The following is a 15454-nucleotide window of genomic DNA, read 5'->3' on the forward strand; positions in this document are numbered from 1 at the left end:
TTGAGAGCATTCTGTTGCAGCACCACACATGTCTTGATATTCCGGTGACCACAGGCGAGCTGGGCGTTTCGACAGATGGGTGGAGGAATAAACACAAGCTGATGAAGGAGCTTTAGCATAGCCATACGTGAGCGGCCTGATCGTTCTACATGGTCCAGCCACCTGGTGGCGCAGAGCTTAACCAGCCAAACAAAGAGTTAATATTGCTCTAACCAAGTGTAAAACATTTTAAACATTTACAAAAACAATGTGTTAACAATTATGCTCCTGCAAAAAGTTTACACCAGCAGCAAAGAAGAACACACTTCGTTACTGCTACTGTGTTTCGCTTGCAAAGACGCTTTGTTTCTAGCTTGGTCTTTCTAAGAGACACATTACGACACTGGTCAAACACAGAGGCAATTGCAGATGTATCTCTTAGAAAGATCAAGCTAGAAACAAAGCATCTTTGCAAGAAGGCAGACCTTAGTCAATTGGTTTGTGAAATTACAACGCAAAGTCTGTTTGCCTTCGAATCATGTTTAGTGCAAAAGATGCACAAACCTGAGTGCCCATTAAGGGTAATAGCTCCAGAAACTGAGTCATGGCAAAAAAGAAAGTTTGCTCTTTTCTTGCAAGAAAAACTCAGAATTCTTAATACTGACGACCCATTTTTGGTTACCACGCTCTGCTCAACTGGGTTCTGGTGCCGACATAAGGACCACACACTTAAAGCTCCTGTTTCTGCAGGTTGGTGAATTTTACCATTATAGACCAGTTTTCGGAATGTCGATATCGGTGCCAGAACCCTACACATCACCTGGGGGCTTGTTGGGCTAGTAAATGATGTGTGGTGTGCTGCATGTTCAACATTTTCTTTGATGAAAGTACTGTTACTCATGGCTGGAGATGTTGAGGAAAATCCCGGCCCTTTTTCAGAAAACGCAGCAAATGAATTACTACAGGCAATAAAATGTCTACCAAAACTACTAGAGGACCAAGAGAAGATCCTCATGGAGCTTGAAGTTTTGCGGTCACAGCAGAAAACACTGCATGAGCAAATTGAACAGATGGCAAAAAAAATTGAAACTCTGACCGAGGGCAATGGAAAGGAAGGAAGGAATCTGGCTGATATCGTGTGCAATGTATTGGCAAAACAAGGCGATATTGCAAACAGGTCGCGCAGAAATAATTTACTTTTCTTTGGTTTGGATGACACCGAAAAAGAAACATGGAAGGAGTCCGAGTCCTAGGTGCTTTCACTTTGTGCGGAAAATCTGGAAATAGAAATTAACCCCTCCGCTATAGAGAGGGCGCACAGAATTGGCAGACACGTAGTTAACAAAAAGAGGCCTATAATTGTGAAGTTCACTGCTTTCAAAGATAAGCAAAGGGTCTTGACCGCTGCCTCTAAGCTTAAGGGAACTAACTTTTCCCATCGGCGAAAATTATTCTAGACATGTCCGTCAGGCAAGAAGTTCTCTGCTCACATATGCACGGGAACGGAAAAATGAAGTATACACTTAGATATAACAAGCTGGTGATGGGTGAAAAAACATCTATTTTTGACGGCTCTACTGGTTCTGTTCGAGAATGTATGCAATAGCAAACAACACAGCCTTCTTCCCAATTTACTAGAAATAGACCTGAACAACTTTTTTTTATTGTCATAAACTGCTGAAGCCTCAAGAATAAAACTGATGATTTTGCAGGCCTTCTATCGATATCAGAGCCTGACATGGTTATCGCCACTGAATCCTGGTTAGACCCTGACATTGCGGATTCTGAGGGCTTTCCATCAGACTATGTTGCATATAGAAAGGACCGAAATGTGTGGGGAGGGGGGGGGGGGGTGTTTGTTCTAGTTCAGGACACAATTGAAAGTGCACCATTACTTCCAGCTGACGATACGTCAGAATCTGTATGGTGAAGGCTATGCTTCTCAGATGGAAGCACCCTTATTGTCGGTTCTTTCTACAGACCACCGAATAGGAACATTGTTGAACCACTTATCAGCCTTTCAAGGTCACTCTCAGACCAGTCGTCTGAAACTGTAATTCTTGGTGGTGATTTTAACATGCCAGATGTTGAATGGTGTGATCTATGTCCTGATCAGAATAATAGGTCATTGCTTCAGTCTGCATTTTGCAAGCTAATAATGACTTATAGGCTCTTCCAGTTCTTTGTTTTTCCTACTCGTTTTGGATGTACAAATGGAAATTTGTTAGACTTGGTCTTTAGTAACCAGAGAGATGTCATAGACTTCACTGCACCAGTACCAGGGATTAGTGATCATGAAGTAGTTGCAGGCACTATTCGTTGCAGAAAAATAGAATTTACCAAAATGCGGCCGAGAAAAGTAATTTTTAAGAAAGGGGTAATTATGAGGCTATCTCTAATGAGTTAAATTATTTCCTGCCTATATTTGAGCATTATAGTTCATTTAGTAGCACCGACAGTCTGTGGGTCATATTCAGGGATAAACTGCTTTTATTGACCTCAGATTTTGTTCCATCTAATGTGGTTTCGGCTAAGCGCTGCAAAGATAAACCTTGGATTAATAAGGCTTTACGTTCATCAATTCAGAAAAAATTGCGAACTTACAAAATATATTGCAAAACAAGAAACCCAAACTTGTACGCAAAGCTAAGGGATATCAGCACAAAACATAAAAGCGAATTGAAGGTTGCGAAGAATGCATATCTACAAACCTTAGCAGATAAACTCAGAATGAATCCCAAAGAGGTCTGGCGGTATATCAAGAGCAACAAGAAGGATGACACTGGCATCCCGGCCATCGCAAATGATGGTAAGCTAATTAAGGAAGACAAAAGAAAAGCAGAAGTCTCTAACAAGTATTTTCATTCAGTTTTTACGAAGCCATGTAGCACTGCTATTTCTGACACATCGACACGATTACCACAAATGGAAAACATTGCCGTGAACAAGGAAGGAGTGGAGGCTTTGTTGTTTAATCTGAACATACTTTCAGCTCACGGACCTGATGAAATTTCTAATCATGTTTTGAAACACTGTTCAAGACAGATAGCGCCTTTTTTAGTAATATTATTCAACAAGTCACTAGATATTCAAAAGCTGCCCGAAGTATGGGAGATAGCCAACGTGACTGATATTCAAAGAGGGTGATCGTACACACGTAGGTAATTACAGGCCGGTAACTTTAACTTCCGTTTGTTCTAAGACCCTTGAACATGTCTTGTACTAGCTCTAATCTGATGAAGCGTTTTCAAGCAAATAACTTTTTCACTTCGGCTCAGCATGGGTTTCGCTCTGGTTTTTCATGCATAACACAACTAACCGAATTCACGCATGACATTGCACTCGGCCTGGACCATGATGAACCAATAGATGCACTCTTCCTTGATCTGCGGTAAGCATTTGATGTTGTCCCGCACAATCTGCTTTGCTTAAAATTACCATTCCTATGCATTCCTGAACATATTCTCGGCTGGATAAGGGATTATTTACACCTGTGCAAACAGCAAGTTGTTATTAATGGGGTGACATCAGATCCAATCCACATGTTATCGGGAGTGCCTCAGGGCTCCGTGCTTGGACCACTTTTGTTCCTTGTTTATATTAATGATTTGGTAGTAGGCCTTAAATCAACCATTAGACTGTACGCCGACGACTGTGTCATGTACCGTACAGTGAAATGCCATGCTGATATGTCTGTCTTACAGGACGACCTTGAAAAAGTGTCTATCTGGTGCAACCGGTGGCAGATGACTCTGAATACCGGTAAATGCTACCATGTGCAGTTTACAAAGAAAAAGAAAAAATTCCCCAGTTTCTATTGCGTAAATAATACTGCACTCAGTACCAATGAGCATGTTAAATACCTCGGAGTTGCATTTTCTGAAACACTTGACTAGACTAATCATGTTAACTCAATTAGTGCGAAAACTTACTGTCTCCACTTTTTCAGACGAAATTTTAAGCATTCTCCTTCATCACTGAAGGCAACCTTGTATCTAACAAATGTCAGGCCTATTTTAGAATATGCATGTGTTACCGGGGATCCGTACACTAAAAACCTCACAGACAAAATAGAACGCGTCCAGAAGCAAGCAGCACACTTTGTAACAGGTAATTATAATTTTACTATGAGAGGAACCGGAATACGGGAAGGGTTGGGTTGGAAAGCTCTCTCTTCAAGCAGGAAAATACCAAGATTGAAATTCCTTTACAATATATACAAAAGTAAAACTGGTATCGACAAAACAATGTTCATTAAGGAGCCACATTATATTTCATCTAGGAGAGACCACACTAACAAAATTAGAGCTTATCAGTGCGGTACCAATGCGTTTAGGTATTCATTTTTTCCTAACACGATTAACGATTGGAATGAGCTCCCTAATGAAGTGTTGGAATGAGCTCCCTAATGAAGTGATGGCAGCGTCTAGTATTGAAAATGCTATTGAGAGCCATATTCTTTGAATGTTCTGTTATTCATCTCTGTACATATGCTGTTTTCTTTTTTCTAGTTACTTTGTTACTTACTTCGTTTGGTAATTTGTTAGTTTGTCTTCCGCTCTTGCGAATTTCAGGGCTTAGAAGATGTATTTACTGATGTATTCTTTTGATGTTGCTGAATATTTTCCCATTGTGACCATCTGTATTTTAATCCCCCTACGATAATGCCGTGCAGGCGATGTAGGTGTACCGAATAAATAAATAAATAAATAAATGAAATAAATAAAAGCTCTGTGGAAATCGTGGATTTCCTCAAAGAAAATTCTGACAAAAGCTTATCAGCTTGCTCCTTTGACATAAAGGACTAGTACTACTCCTTGCCTCAAATGAAACTAATACCATGTGTAGAAGAGTGCATAGATGAGTATGGTGTGGTTGCATTTCAAAATTCAGCTGGTTTATTCGTTCAGGGCTTTTTAGATATGCTTAGTTGCTACCTTCACTCAATGTATACAGCATGGAATGACAAAATATTCATGAAAAAGCAGGGTGTCTGCATCAGTTCATGTTTGGCGCCTATAGGCCTCGAGCGCTGCTGTTTCAAATGAGACATGCAGCGCCACTGCGGCGGCGGCTGGCAAAATGTCCCTGTTCCCTCCGCACAGCCGCGCCTAGCCGCAGCAGGTGGACGATAGCCCCTAGCAGCGCAAGCGTGTGTACGTGGCGAAAACAGTCGACTTCTATCTACTGTTGCGTGTGCGGATGTCATAACAGCTACATGAACACGACTGGGAAACTGCTGAAGGTGCAGTTTAATCATTTTCCTTGAAAATCGTACGAGGCTGATCGGCGACAACGTTGGATCGTTGCCGTTCGGTGCGCCCGGTAAGCGAACGCGTCCTGTCTTCGCGCAGTTTCTATCGCTTTCTCTCAAGGTAATATTAAGACATTATTGGTTTCCGATCTTTCTTTTATTATTTTTAGCCCGAATGGAGATTTGTGGCAACCAGTGCAACGCAGACAGTCATCTGCAGTGCTCACTTTGTCGGTAACAAATCAGCCGCCGTGGTTGCTCAGTGGCTATGGTGTTAGGCTGCGGAGCACGAGGTCGCGGGATCGAATCCCGGCCATGGCGGCCGCATTTCGATGGGGGCGAAATGCGAAAACACCCATGTACTTAGATTTAGGTGCACGTTAAAGATCCCCGGGTGGTCGAAATTTCCGGAGTCCTCCACTACGGCGTGCCTCATAATCAGAAAGTGGTTTTGGCACGTTAAACCCCATAATTAATTAATTATTAACAAATCGAGCACGACTGCCGGCCATCCCGCATATGTGCCAACTGTGTTTCCGCCGTGTTACAGAAGATGTGATCCAGTACCACCGGCGTCAAAGCTCGACAGATATAAGAGGTGAGTGTTATAGTAGAAAGGTTACCCGTGAAGTGGTTAGAGTCGGCTGTGAGAAAAATTGCTGCGATGCTACAGTTCTTTACGACTTTGAAGTGCGGCTCAACCGACAGTTCAATGAAATTGTTGCGCCTCCATGAAAACCGAAAACGTATTGCGGTATTCATTAAGCGTGCTTACAGCTGTTTTTCTTTATCGGATTTAGTGACGTCGCGCAGTGCTTCAAGCCCTGACATCCAAGAGCGCGATCACGACGAATGCGGATTCCTTTGGGAAATCCTCGACTGACCTCGCCGACGAAATCATTGCCTCACCGGAAGAAACTGGCACATCCGCATTCGTGGTGAGCAAAAGTGTTATATATTTATTATTATCACGAGAGACTAGCTTTCAGGCATGTTTCGTTTGCATCAGTGGCCTAGCGGATGAGGCACGCCCTTGACACGGAATAGGTGCTGGGTAGATAGGTGTTTACCTCTCGTGCTCGGTGTCTCATAGTAAACAGAAAAAAAAATTCTTTGGGAGTGACACTTGCTCTGATGTACCACCCTCTGGCCACACATCAGTTGTGTTTGCTGGAAGCACTGTGTTCTGTCCGAATTCAGGCAGTGTTTCGAGGCATTTCATTTCATGCACCAAAGACCATAAGTGGTCCTAAAGGCAGGGAACATGTATTCGATCGCGATTCCATTTAACTAATATCTCATTACTTAATTCTTCCTATCTACCGAGACATTATTCTTTTGCTCGAGATTAACGCAACATTTCAATGCGTTTCATTTCTTCGCAAGAACTTAAAACAAAACTTAACGAGATGCTTTTCTACAACTTTTCAGATGACCCAGACAGATGCAGATTTGAACGGAGGTGTTTGCACTCGCTTCCTCTCTGTGACAGCAGAAGGCGCCGCATCCACACAAGTTTGCCATACAAACATTGTTGAGAAAGCTGTACAAGAAAGTGCCTCAGTGAGATCGACAGCTATTGGACCGAACGAGCGCAGCTGTGCATTTCTTGGCTCTTCATTTGTGCGACGCATTTTCCTATTATTTCCGACGGACCGACGGCACTGTGTAGTTCTTTTCTCACGCAGTAAACGTGAATAGCGGAGTACAAGTCGCCACCACGAACCAAACTACTTCGTTTGAAGTATTCCTGAACGTTTGCTATTCGTCCGTAGCCGCAAAACAGCAAGCGGGGTTCGTTTTGCGTTGCCATTTTCACGCACCGACGTTCACCGCACACAACTTCGAGCTGCGCGCCGTGAAGGGAACAGGGACAAAATGCTCGATGTGGCCGCATTGGCGCTGCGCACTTGGAGAGCGGTGGCGCCACCAACTGAGCGCACGAGGAGTATACTAAGCAACATTTTTCTAACCCACCATAACAAAAACCTGTCACGTACCTTGTCAGAGCATTAAGTGGTTAAAGTTGTCGGGTACGTTGATAACTATCTAGTCCTTTTCGAACCAGACGCATGTTCTACAGCAGGCAAGCTTACGAAGTATTTTTCTGCAGGCCATAGCCCACTTACTCTCACGCTTGAAGAGCCGACTGATAATGTGCTGCGCTTCTCAGATATTCAGCTCCAGTTCATAAAACAGCACATGTGTTGGGAGTATAAACTTAGGGCTAATAAGCCCCCATTGCCACATCGGTCCACTCACTCGAAGCTCGTCCAAAGGGGCATTGCCAACTTGTGCTTTGTAAATGCATTAAAGAAATCTTGCCGCCATAAGATCTATATGAGCCATATGGATCAGTCAGGAAGGTTATCAGCAGCAGGGTTTCCAGAGTCAGTGCAGGTTTTGGTCATAGAGGGGGCTGCTAAAAAGATGTGGGTCAGACAGCACAACTCGGGACGCGGCATATCAATGGACGAAACGCAGGGGGAAGGTAGCGGTAGTGCCCTATCTGCATAGAACGGCACATAGTCTAAAGAAAATGGCTAGCCGGGTGGACACAAAAGTGGTCTTTTCAGCGCCAGCAAAACTCGTGAAAATATGTCGGTTAATGGACCCGTACCGTTAGCCAGCTGTCGGATGCTCTACGAATCATCGTAAAGCACCAGTGGGTTGCGTAGAAGCTGTTGTTTATGAGCTGCCAGTGTCCTGTGGGAAAAAATATATCGGACAGACAGGAAAGTGCCTTAATGACTGGTTACGAGAACATAGTCTAAACGTGAGAAATAAGCAATACGGTCACCTGTCAACTCACTGTCAGGAACGCGGCTGTGCGCCTGTGTATGGGTCCTGCCGGGTTCTTGCGAAGCACAAAGATAAAGACGTGCGAGAGATTATTGAGGCTCAGGCTATATGTTGGAATAGTGATACCTCTGTTAGTGCCCCTTCGGTTGACTTGTTAGATAAGGAGACGGCTTTTTTGGATGGTTAAAATTTGGAGGAGGTGGTGCCACTGTGCATGGGTTAAATAGGTGGGTGTTTCCTGAAAATCAAGTTGTTGAAGTTAGTTCACTGTGGTGTCGTCTCCCTTCTATCCTTGTTCACTGGCGCTAAATATGCTTTCCAAATGCTTACAAAATTACATCAGTGTTATCAGCCAGAACTATTTGCATGCCTGTGTATTCAGATGGAGTGCCACAAGCTTCACTGAATCAGCTGCAAATGCGTGCGACTCCCTTGCAGTATTGCCCGGCTTCGGATGCCCAGGCCATTGCCGTTCTTCTGAGTACTTTCCCAAAAATGCCAGCTTCATCGACGATGTCATAAAGCCTTCTTCCACTGCAACTTGAGCATGAGCTATCTGTGTGGTTCTTCAGTGGCTATGAAAGCATGGCAGGCATGCGCACCTGGTGCAGGTGTTATCTGCACACCTGTGTCTTCAAATGGAGCGTCACAAGCTTCGCAGAATCTCCTGGGCATGCGCATGACTCCCTTGCAGCATTGCCCAGCTAGCACTAACTAGCATTCCCTAAAAGCTCTTAGAACATATCATCTACTCAAGTTTTGTTTAACTTTCTCAAGTCTGATGCATTTTTTACAGCTAAGCAGCACGGGTTGCGCATATCACTTTCATGTGAAATGAACTATAATTTGTTTTACTAATGAACTCTACACTGCTCTTAACAACGGGAGTTTCAATCATTGCATATTCGTAAATTTTCAAAAATCACCTGATCTTGTACGTCACCCATTACTATGTTTATAATTAAGCAAATAGAACACTGATCCCAATATGATTGCCTGGATTGAAAACTTTTTAACAGAACGCAATTGGTGACAGCTAAGTATTTTGATTCTCTTTCTTGTCCAGTTACCTTGGGTATGCCACAAGATTCTGTTGTTGGCCCTCTCCTATATTTAATCTATATTAACGACCTGACTAATGTAGTTCAATTATCTATTAGGCGTTACACTGATGACTGCGTAATTTACTGCATACCTTCCACACTGATCTTACAGCACTTCAGTCTGACCTTAAAGCTATCACTAACTAGTGCAATGCATGGCAGATGTGTTTAAATGCTAAAAAGTGTAGCGTAATGAGAATCTTCCGAACATTACCCACCTCTTTATAACAATGATGGTTCTGTGCTAGATGAAGTAATCTCTCATAGGCATCTAGGAGTTCACATAACTGCCAACCTTTCTTGATCAAAATCATGTTAACTATGTCATGAATAATGTTGTATCACACATTCGGTTATTTACACCTCAACTTTTCAAGGACGTCATCGTCCCTTAAATTAGCATTATATAAAACAATTACAGTGCTTAAAGGGCTCGGTCACCCCTTTGGCAGGTCAACTGTAGCACTGACAACCACTGGAGGCGATTTTATTACTATTAGTGCTTTGTGCGGGGCAATTCTAACTCTTCAATTGTTCGATTAATGATTTAATCGCGATTATCATCGGTCGTGGTCGTCAGCAGCGGCGGCGGCGGCGGCGGCGGTAGCAGCAGCAGCAGCATGCACTAATTGTGGCCATGTCGTCCCTGCAAACTTCTTAATCTCATCCGCCCACCTAACTTTCTGCCACCCCCTGCTACGCTTCTCTTCCATTGGAATCCAGTCCATAACCCTTAATGACCATCGGTTATCTTCCCTCCTCATTACATGTCCTGCCCATGCCCATTCCTTTTTCTTGATTTCAACTAAGATGTCATTAACTCGCGTTTGTTCCCTCACCCAATCTGCTCTTTTTTTATCCCTTAACGTTACACCTATCATTCTCCTTTCCATAGCTCATTGCGTCGTCCTCAATTTAAGTAGAACCCTTTTCGTAAGCCTCCAGGTTTCTGCCCCATAGGTGAATAGTGGTAAGACACAGCTATTATACACTTTTCTCTTGAGGGATAATGGCAACCTGCTGTTCATGATCTGAGAATGCCTGCCAAACGCACCCCAGCCCATTCTTGTTCTTCTGGTTATTTCCGTCTCATGACCCGGATCCGCCGTCACTACCTGCCCTAAGTAGATGTATTCCCTTACCACTTCCAGTGCCTCGCTACCTATTGTAAATTGCTGTTCTCTTCCGAGACTGTTAAACATTACTTTAGTTTTCTGCAGATTAATTTTTACACCTACTCTTCTGCTTTGCCTCTCCAGTTCAGTGAGCATGCATTGCAATTGGTCCCCTGAGTTACCAAGCAAGGCAATATCATCAGCGAATCGCAAGTTACTCAGGTATTCTCCATTAAACTTTATCCCCAATTCTTCCCAATCCAGGTCTCTGAATAACTCCTGTAAACACGCTGTGAATAGCATTGCAGAGATTGTATCTCCCTCCCTGACGCCTTTCTTTATTGGGATTTTGTTGCTTTCTTTATGGAGGACTACGGTGGCTGTGGAGCCGCTATAGATATCTTTCAGTATTTTTACATACGGCTCGTCTACACCCTGATTCCGTAATGCCTGCGTGACTGCTGAGGTTTCAACAGAATCAAAGGCTTTCTCGTAATAAATGAAAACTATATATAAGGGTCGGTTATATTCCGCACATTCCTCTATCACCTGATTGATAGTGTGAATATGGTCTATTGTTGAGTAGCCTTTACGGAATCCTGCCTGGTCCTTTGCTTGACAGAAGTCTAAGGTGTTCCTGATTCTATTTGCGATTACCTTAGTAAATAGTTTGTAGGCAACTGACAGTAAGCTGATTGGTGTATAATTTTTCAAGTCTTTGGCATCCCGTTTCTTATGGATTAGGATTATGTTAGCGTTCTCCCAAGATTCAGGTACGCTCGAGGTCATGAGGCATTGCGTATACAGGGTGGCCAGTTTTTCTAGAACAATCTGCCCACCATCCTTCAAGAAATCTGCTGTTACCTGATCCTCCACAGCTGCCTTCCTCCTTTGCATAATTCCTAAGGCTTTCCTTACTTCTTGCAGCGTTACTTGTTTATTTGGGATTTCAAATTTCTCTAGACTATTCTCTCTTCTATTATCGTCGTGGGTGCCACTGGTACTGTATAAATCTCTATAGAACTCCTCAGCCACTTGAACGATCTCATCCATATTAGTAATGATATTGCCGGCTTTGTCTCTTAATGCATACATCTGATTGTTGCCAATTCCTAGTTTCTTCTTCACTGCTTTTAGGCTTCCTCCGTTCCAGAGAGCATGTTCAATTCTATCTATATTATACTTCCTTATGTCAGCTCTCTTATGCTTGTTGATTAACTTCGAAAGTTCTGCCAGTTCTATTCTAGCTGTAGGGTGAGAGGCTTTCATACATGGGCGTTTCTTGATCCGATCTTTCGTCTCCTGCAATAGCTTACTAGTATCCTGTCTAACGGAGTTACCACCTACTTCTACTGCACACTCCTTAATGATGCCCTCAAGATTGTCGTTCATTGCTTCAACACTAAGGTCCTCTTCCTGAGTTAAAGCCGAATACCTGTTCTGTAGCTTGATCTAAAATTCCTCTATTTTCCCTCTTACCACTAACTCATTGATCGGCTTCTCATGTACCAGTTTATTCCATTCTTTCCTCAGATCTAGGCTAATTCGAATTCTTACCATCCTATGGTCACTGCAGCGCACCTTGCTTGTATGGTGCCAGAATAAGCGCAGAGTATGAAGTCTATTTCATTTCTAGTCTCGCCATTCAGGCTCCTCTACGTCCACTTTCGGCTATCCCGCTTGCAGAAGAAGGTATTCATTATCCGCATATTATTCTGTCCGCAAACTCTACTAATAACTCTCCCCTGCCATTCCTAGTACCTATGCCATATTCCCCCACTGCCTTGTCTCCAGCCTACCTTGGCATTGAAGTCGCCCATCAGTATAGTGTATCTTGTTTTCATTCTCCCCATCGCCGATTCCACGTCTTCATAGAAGCTTTCGAATTCCTGGTCATCATGACTGGATGTAGGGGCGTAGACCTGTACAACCTTCATTTTGTACCTCTTATTAAAGTTTCACAACAAGACCTGCCACCCTCTCATTAATGCTATAGAATTCCTGTATGTTACCAGCTATAATCTTATTAATCAGGAATCCGACTCCTAGTTCTCGTCTCTCCGCTAAGCCCTGGTAGCACAGGACATGCCCGCTTTTTAGCGCTGTATATGCTTCTTTTGGCCTCCTAACTTCACTGAGCCCTGTTATATCCTATTTACTGCCCCCTAATTTCTTCAATAGCACTGCTAGACTCGCCTCACTAGATAACGTTCTAGCGTTAAACATTGCCAGGTCCATAATCCAATGGCGGCCTGCCCGGAGCCAGGGATTCTTAGAACCCTCCGCTGCATTGTAGGTCTGACCGCCGCCGTGTCAGTTGCTTCGCAGCTGCTGGGGACTGAGGGCCGGGGTTTGATTGTTGTGTTCATATAGGAAGTTGTGGCCAAGTAATGCACCAGGGTCGCCAATCCTGCTCTGGTGAGGGAGTGTGTTACCGTTTCTGGTCACCGAGATCAGGCCACACTCCAGACCTATTTATGCAATTTTATCAACAGGCGTTTTTTTCTTTTATTTTATTTTAATCCGGTGGAAAATTGCGCGGCACCGGGATTCGAACCACGGACCTCTTGCACGCGAGGCGGGTGTTCTACCTCTACACCACCGCTGGTTGATGTGGCATGAGCAAAAACAGGAAAGCAGGTATTGCTGTACTGCTGCACGCATTTCCCCGAGGCAGTGCACATGATGGTCCCCACCCCCGTTCGAATAAGATAATTGGCACAGCACCCTATTTTATGAGCCACCTGAGTGTGAAGCTATCTGCTTGTGAATTAGTCAAGGTTCATCTTGGTTTCTTTAGGTTACCGCTTAATTTTCATTTATTTAATAGCAAATTATGAGTGCTATGTTCTTTTGTCCACTTTTGTAGGCAAGTAGGTGTGAAACCATAAAATATGTTGTTGTAGTGCCTCAGGTTGTCAATGAAGTAAGTGAACTCATGTCCTGTGTTGTAGACAGACTTATTTTGAGCTCATATATCTTGCACCCTTTACCTCCCGATTTGTGTGTGAAGAACATGTCCAAAAAGCGAACTTTTTCTATGTGCTTGATTGAATTGGCACATGAATAAATCACTGAAATACACTCAGAATAATATATTGATATAATACAACACCTATAAATATGTACCATCCTAGTCAAGAATTTCAATAAAGTATTCTCATGGTATAACAAAACAAAAATACAGGACCCAGCGCGGTATTGATTAGAGCAAACCAAATTTTTGTTTTCCTATGGCTCAAGATATGTACCAATTAGACTAGCAAAAATATCAAATAAGGTTGTTGACCAATTTTTCTGGCCTGAATGTTTATTCCGTATTTGGAAATGAGAAAATATTTGATATTATATTTCATTTGAAAATGTAATTGTTAGGATACCCCTATATTTATGAATATCATGAAGCATTTTTGGCTATCCATTAAACTTGATTACAGCGAGGTGTTACCGCTAGCACAAAGGAAAAAATGCAGTGTATGGAATGCAGCAATGATAACATAACATACAGTATAATAAAATGATTTTGACAAGACTACAACAATTTATTGATGAAGTTTGACACCTAAAAGCAACATGCCAGCATTGAGGGATAATAAAATTGGGGACTCTGTATTTATGTTGAACATCTGGAGGTCTTTAACAAGCAACCAATGGTACATGAAGATTTTTTTTAATTCTGCCCTCACTGGAAAGCATGAAGGCACTCGGCATGATAAACCATCGCATACTACTTATTGATATCTGGTCCTCCACTAAACTTTATTAGAGACTACTTGAGCAACTGGTCTCAAATGGTGCAGATTAACGGCCATCTCTCATCATCCAAGCTAATTAACGGAGTCCCAGAGGGATCAATTTTAGGCCCGCTTTTATTTTTGATGTTTAATAATGACCTACCCACTATTCTTGCTAAGACCAAGTGCATACTTTAAGCTGATGACATGACCTTCTTTATATCTAGTAAACCAGTTGCCACAGTCCAGTCTGACCTTAACACCAACTTAAACAATATTACTTTAGGGTGCCAAAGTAATCAGCTGCACATTTATCCCACTAAAACCACATTTATAGTGTTCTATTCCCAGCAAAATTCAATCAACGTCCCACCTTCAGTTCACATTGCTGATTACACCATAAAGGTTTCGAATGAAGCGTTTTTACTTGGCATCATCTTAGATACTGAAATAAAATTTCATGGACAAACCTGATCACTTGTGAAAAAGATTGCATTTGGCATCCACATTATCGTCAAGACAAGAACTTACTTTCCACCTCACATCGTACGATCTTTATATTTTGCTTATATTCATAGCCACCTTTGATATTGTGTATCGTCATGGGCCAATACGTATTCTACGCATACTGAACGTCTGCAGTGACTTCAGAACCAAGCTATGAGACCAATGACTTTAAGCCCATTTGATTTGTCCTGCAGGTCACTGTTTCCTAAACTTTACACTCTCCCGTTACAACAATTATTCTGTCAGAAACTGTCCATAATTGCATATAGGCTCATCACACACAACATCTTAATTGAATGTATTGATCCTGAACACAGCACTAACAAGAACAGTACCCGGCTTTGCCTGTGCAATAATCTTCTTTTACAAGTTCAGAGCCCTCTCCTCTGGCATAACAATATGTAATTCGTTACCTTTAGAAATAAAATCATCATACAACGTTGATACATATCCACAGGCACCAAGGAATATTTCATTCAGGAATTAAGACTTATCTTAATTTCTTAATTAACTATCCAAATGTATGTCATTTTACTGTATACATTTTGTTTTTTGTATAAGTAATTAATGTTATTGATAATGAAAGGAGTTTGGTCTCTCATGTCGGTTCATTCCTATTCAAAAGGTGCAGTGCGACTGGGAAGGAAACAAAGAAACACGAACCACATCACAAGCACTGTGTTGATTATTCTTGTTAACATTCATTGTTATTCTGTTACTTCCCACATTTTTTTATTATTTTTCATGTTTTATTTAATAATTAGCATTGCCATTAACTTATGTATCCAATTTCCTGTTACAAATAATGAACTTGCCTAATTATTATTATTATTATTATTATTATTATTATTATTATTGTTGTTGTTGTTCACATGACCATACTTCTTTGCTGTTTTTGTATAATAACCCTATTTTTGTAATCATATAGGAGGTCCCCCGGCAGTTTTTTCAATACTCTGG

At 42.2% G+C, this 15454-nt stretch overlaps 1 protein-coding gene and 1 long non-coding RNA gene across 7 annotated transcripts in view; one reads left to right on the forward strand and one right to left on the reverse strand.

The window, feature by feature from the left end:
• Positions 1–15454, reverse strand: part of LOC142559745 (protein YIPF1) — an 81291-nt gene that overhangs the window by 53369 nt on the left and 12468 nt on the right. The window lies entirely within an intron of this gene.
• LOC142559749 (uncharacterized) lies at positions 5212–6944 on the forward strand. 2 transcript variants are annotated; one of them, XR_012823234.1, is made up of 3 exons: positions 5212–5831; positions 6034–6171; positions 6665–6944. It is a non-coding gene; the product is annotated as an uncharacterized LOC142559749 (long non-coding RNA). The 2 variants fall into 2 exon arrangements; XR_012823233.1 differs by lacking the exon at positions 5212–5831 and having other exon boundaries at positions 5845–6171.

Source organism: Dermacentor variabilis, chromosome 10 (assembly GCF_050947875.1).
Source record: "Dermacentor variabilis isolate Ectoservices chromosome 10, ASM5094787v1, whole genome shotgun sequence".
Classification (NCBI taxonomy): Eukaryota; Metazoa; Arthropoda; class Arachnida; order Ixodida; family Ixodidae; genus Dermacentor; species Dermacentor variabilis.